The sequence below is a fragment of the Nicotiana attenuata genome, unplaced genomic scaffold (assembly GCF_001879085.1).
Source record: "Nicotiana attenuata strain UT unplaced genomic scaffold, NIATTr2, whole genome shotgun sequence".
NCBI classification, from domain to species: domain Eukaryota; kingdom Viridiplantae; phylum Streptophyta; class Magnoliopsida; order Solanales; family Solanaceae; genus Nicotiana; species Nicotiana attenuata.
This window is the reverse complement of record NW_017671268.1, coordinates 248,423-254,974: the sequence shown is the minus strand read 5'-3', so window position 1 is coordinate 254,974 and position 6,552 is coordinate 248,423.

The following is a 6,552-nucleotide window of genomic DNA, read 5'->3' as shown; positions in this document are numbered from 1 at the left end:
TTGATTTTTCTGTATCCTCTTATCTAGCCATAACTAGGCTCTTCCTAAATCGACTACTAACTACTCGTTGACCCATTCTCATATCAATATTCCGCGTAATCTTTCTTGGGCTATTTCCTTTGTCTTAACTTACGTCTCGCACTGGCTCCTTATCTGTTAATAACATCTCGGGCAGGAACCCTTACTTACTCTCCTTGACGTCTTGTTTGCATAATATTCTGGAATCGTAGCATATCTGTAGGATTTGAAAAAGTGCAATCTCATCCCTTTTCTCATTTTTATTGTATTCTTCCTTTATCATTCCATAGTAACTAGAACTACTTAATTCTTACTTAATGCCACATCACTCCATATTCCCCCCTTTAGGGGAGTACTAAGGTTGGAGCTACGACAATCTACCTATAGATGTTTTACCTCTTCCTCCTTGGCGTCCCTTCACATCATCGATGGCCCTTACTCACCTTGCGGTAATCCTTCTGTACCAAGGATAATAAAATTCCTTACTCGCGAGGGTGACACTTAGTATAATTGGCACCTACAATCCCTTAAGCTTAACTTTGTTCACATTGCTTGCTTTAGGGAAGCGTCTTCCTGAATGGCCATTCTCTGAATTTCTCATGACTCTTCTTCTGTTGTCCATTCTATTATTGCCGGAACGCAATCTGAAATTCTCATGATGTCGACCATTATCAAATCACTCAATCCCTAATTCTTATTTAGTTTATCTTGTTCACCAATCCATACTGATTTCTATTACTCTGGGTCTAACTTTTCCTTCTGGTAATCACGTTAGAGTCAAGAACTTATTTCTCAAAATAAGGATATGACTTTATGGCCTATACTCTTTTGTTGTCTCAAGGCCTGTCACCTCTCGTCTTTTCCTTCACTTGACTATAGACTCTGCAATACTATCATTTTTTTGATCTACCGTTGTCATCCATGTATCGCATCTTACTCATAATGCTTCATTAACTCTCTTCTTATTTCTCGCTAACATTTATGTCTATCACTTTATTCTGAAAACTTGAACAAGATATTCTTTTGCTTTTATCTCCCCTTGCTCCATCTACTGGCTCTTCGGGTTGACTAACATTTTTCTTTACTAGGGACGGGAGCCACACTAAGATAATATTTATCCCTTCAAGGTTTCCAGTGCCTATCTTTGTAGTACTCATATCTAGCTGCACTATTTTAGAGTGCACCATATGGGTGTCTCGCAAGAAGATCTACTAGCACATTTGCAATGTCCTTTGGAAATGCAAACAAACCATCTACCATTTTGGGTTACTCTAACCTCAGCCGAATCCTGATATCCATCCTTCTCTTATACTACTTCTGTTAGCCCCCATAGGGCATAAATGAGATGGGTGTAGTCAATTGTGCATACCTCTGTTATTGTAGAAGGTAACTCAAAATGCTTATATCTCTTTTCCTGAATTGTAGATAATGTTCATCTCTACTAACTAGGTACCTCGTACCCTTCTTCACCTTGCTTCTTTTACTTGTTGAAACTTGTACCTTCTGATTCTTTCATTGCTTTTCACCATAGGGGTGGATAGATATTCTTGCCTTAAGGTACCTTATCAAGAGGCTTACACGTCTTAGTACACACATGATCTACTAAAGACCTTATATTTACTCATCATAAGCATGATCCAAATTCGAGCTCCTCTAATTCAACTCTTCCACAGCCGCATTCAATCCCTCACCAACCATCTTTCTAGGTATAGGCATCATCGTATTATAAATAAGATAGAGTTTAGGGAATTGAGTTCTTACAACTGAGCTCTACCTCACGATCTAGCGTAAGAAGAAAGAGGGACAGGCCTCAATGCCCTGCAGCCTCCTGCTTATTAGTGTGGTGCACAACACACCCATAAACAAGACTCTACTAGACACGACTTGTAGACTCCCTAGGACAGAACTGCTCTGATACCACTTTTGTCTCGACCCAAACCTATGGGCCGCAACGGGCACCCGGTACCTTACTCAACCGAGTACTAACAGAATGTATCTTTCTTATTACATCATCATATGTAAGAGGGCCGGAAGGGGCGTCATGCAATAACCAGAGTAAACATCAGGGAATACCCGACATAGGACAACCCAACCTGATATAGAAACTATACCTGTCACATACGGGCCTATAAGGCTAATATGATCCATTATATACTTAAAATATAGGCCGACAAGACCATACAATTATCCGTATACATGACATCTGTCTACAAGCCTCTAAGAATACATAATATCATAAAGGTCGGGACAGGGCCCCGCCATACCACACAATACGCGTCTAAATCATACTGACCAAACAAGCAACTCCGAAGCAAATGGAGCGCACCAACATCTTCCACTGAGCTGATAGCCTACTTGGAGGACTCTCGACCTGTCTATCGGGACCTGCGGGCATGAAACGCAGCGTCCCCAGGCAAAAGGGACGTTAGTATGAATAATGTACCGAGTATGTAAGGCACATAAATAAGTACATAAAGGCATGGATGAAATATAGAGTAAATGACTCAACCACTAAGTCTGGATAACTCTGTAAATCATGAAATACTTATAGTGTCATGCATATGCGTATAAATGTCATGTCGTGCATAGGTACATGTGTTCATAACATCATCAAGCCTCTGAGGGCATCCCATCATATCATCTCGGCCACTGTGGGCAAAATCATCAACGTATACCAACTGATCAGGTGGTGGTGCGTATATAACGCCATAACCTTTCCCATATATATGCGTATATAACACCATCTGGTCATGAATCAAGGTGCATTGTATAAATGCATATGAAATACATTAATAAAATCTCTCGGTACGTCATAAGACCATTATGCCTCTGATTAATATCATGAAATAAACTTTACCAACTTACGTATTTTTGAGACCCATGAACAGATGATAGAATAATAAGACTTATGGGAAATCAAGAATATAAGCATCTCTAGCATTTTTACGAATAGAGTCATTTATGGAAGTCGTGCATTTGCTCGTTTCGTTTGTGTCGTATGGATCATGCCAAAAGAAAGAAGGGATAGCCTTAACATACCTGGAGTAGGGAAAAATCCGTATGATATTCTTGAGAAGGATCGCACCGTACTCCCTAGAATCGCAAAATCCCGTTGCTATTACGCAGTGTAACTTTGTATGATAATTTTGCCCAAAGTCTGTCACTTTGCCTAAGTAATTCACGTTTCTTTGTGATCAATTAGAAGTCTTAGAGAGTCTTTGAATGTAAAGCTTCATCCGTAAGCTTTTTTTTGGCAAATTTATGCAATTCCCTCTTAGTTTATACATAATAATCCTTGTAGGCCACCAATTCCCCTACACATGCCACATATCATATAAATGGATAGTCATCATTTGGGCTTTGTATGGCTTCCACATAATGCTTAAGAATTATCCAAAATTATTATTAATCACCAATTTCTTAATTAACTTGGTAATGCCCCACTAATTCAATAATTAACCAATTATCCACATAATTAAGAATTATCTCAACTTACGTAAAATACTACGCACTTTTAGCGCACTTTATACACTTTACTATCATGGCAATGTGGTACTTTGTATGGCACTAGTCCATAAATACGGGGTATTTAGACCGTATTTTACCCCAAAATATCAAATTTCGACGAAATTCATTTTCTTCGATTTGCTTACCCCTCTCACCTTGATGAATTTACTCATCACTTGTTTGAAATAACATAATACTTATAATCTCACAATAATCTCATTCCCGAACTTACGTCGATTAACTTACGACGAAACTTTATCGTACGAAAATGCGGGATGTAACATCTTATTTCCAAGCTTCCATTAATTTATTTATAACGCACTTTCACGTACGAAAATATGGGGTGTAACACGTGGTATCAGAGCAGTAGCTTTTTCTGGGAAAAATCAACTTCCTTTTCTTCACTTTTCTGCGTCATAACTCTTCATCATGACTGGAACAACAGACACCATTGTTGCTCAGTCTTCATCTGCTAATGCAGTCAATTTTGATCCAAACCACCCATACTTTCTCCACTCATCAGATGCACCAAGTATGAGTGTTGTGAATGCAGTATTTGATGGAAGAGGTTTTCAAGGCTGGAGTAGATCAGTTTTGATTGCTCTTTCAGCAAAGAACAAGTTGGGCTTCATTGATGGAACATGCCCTGCTCCTGCTATCACTTCTAATGAGTATCAGCCATAGACAAGATGTAATGACATGGTGACTTCCTGGTTACTAAATTCACTATCCAAAGACATTGGAAATAGTGTCATATATTCCAAATCTACCAAAGACCTTTGGACCAATCTTGAGCACAGATTTGGAAGGTCAAATGGAGCTAAGTTGTACCACCTGCGCAAAGAACTATCCAGTTTAGTACAAGGAACAAGTGATATAGCAGGGTACTTCACAAAACTCAAACGTCTATGGGATGAATTAGACTTTTTAATTTGTGATGTTAAGTGTGTTTGTGTTTGTGTGTGTTCTAGAAAATAGAAACTAGAGAAATCCCTAGAAGATGAAAGACTTATACAATTTCTTATGGGTTTAAATGATGTCTATGGACATGCAAGGGAAAATATTTTGATGATGAACCTTTACCTAGCTTAGACCTTGCCTATTCTCTTGTATTACAGGATGAAAGTCAGAGTGAGATCTATATGAATCCTATTCTCTCTGCTGACTCTTCATCCTTCATGGTGGGCACTCAAGCTAACCTTGCAGCACAAGGAAATTTTGTGCAAAGGAACAACAAACAAGGCCAAAGAAACACTGGGCAATTTCAGCAGCAATCTCAGAAACCAGGGAACAATATGCAATTTCAAAGATCAGGAAGCAATATGCAGAAAAATGGGAACACTCCACAAAGAAACTTTGTTTCAAAAGTAAAGAAGCACAAGTTCAATCCTAATTTATCTTGCACCCACTGCAAGAAAATAGAAAATTCAGTGGGAGATTGCTACAGAGTCATTGGTTTTCCTGAAGACTTTGAATTCACCAATCCTAAAGGTTCTCAAGTTCAATTCAGAAGCAATGGAGTTATCACAGGGGAACAGGGAGAGGATGCAAGCAACTATTCTGAAGTTCTAAATCAGCACATTTCCAAGGATCAATTTTCACAATTGGTCCAGATGATAAAGCAAGTGGAAGTTCCAGATACAGGGAGTTTTAATTTCGAAATCAACACTAATGCAGTAGCTGGTACTATTGTGAAATACACTGGAAGTTGTTTTTCAGTTTTCAACACTAACACCTGGATAATTGATTCAGGAGCTTCAAAGCATATGTGTATTGATTCAAATGCTTTTATTTCTTTAAAACCCCTTCCAGTTCCCTTACATATAAATCTGCCCAATTCTTTTAAGGTGACAGTCACACATACTGGGAGAATTCCTATTTCTACTGAATTCATTTTAGAAAATATTCTTCATGTTCCCAGTTTCAAATATAACCTATTATTAGACAATAGGTTCTGTGTTCAATTTTAATACATAGTCTTATTTACTCATAATCTATGTCTCTTGCAGGCCCCTTTAATGAAGAGGGCTCAAGTTTTTGATGAAGAAAAGGAAGGATTATATCTGTTGCAGCCTAATATTGATAGGTTTAGCTCAAAGGAGAGAAAAGTTTTTTTTATCTTCAAATCAAAGTGTTCTTAGTCAAGTTTCAGTTATTTTTCCTTCTTATGAAAATGCAACTTCTGATGTAAACCTTTGGCAAATTAGATTGGGGCATTTGCCTTTTTCATCAATGAAGCATCTCGGTTTTATTTCAAGTTTTCCTAATTCTGAATGTTTCTGTGATATTTTTCCTCAAGCTAGGCAAACTAGGATTCCTTTTTCTTTGAGTCAAATTACTTCCAAAAGAGCATTTGAATTAATTCATGTTGATACATGGGGACCTTATAAGGAATCTACTTACGACGGCTTTAAGTACTTTTTGACTATTGTGGATGACCTTAGCAGAGGCACTTGGACTTTTCTATTAAGCACAAAGTCTAACCTTTTCAGTTTTGAAGATGGTTGAAAGACAATTTGGGGTGAAGGTCCAGAAACTAAGGACAGACAATGCATTTGAACTAGGAAAAGGCTCTCAACAGGCTGCCTTTCTTAGTTCCCAAAGGATTTTACATCAAAAATCTTGTGTAGTCACACCTCAACAGAATGGGATTGTTGAAAGAGGAAGCACATGCATCTTCTAGAAATTGCAAGGCTTTATTGTTTCAATCCAAGGTGCCTATACCATACTGGGGAGAATGCTTATTTGATCAACAGGTTGCCCTCTAAGGTACTTCATGGCAAGACACCTTTTTCTATATTGTTTAAACAATCACCTTCTTATGAAATGCTTAGGAGTTTTGGATGTCTTTGTTTTGCATCTACCCTATTTGGTGGGAGGAACAAATTTGAGCCAAGGGCTAAGGCATATGTTTTATTGGGATATCCCATGGGTTAAAAGGGATATAAAGTGCTAGAATTAGATACAAAGAGAGTTGTTGTTGTGAGCATGTGATTTTTGCCCAAAGCAGTAATTCCCAAATTTCAA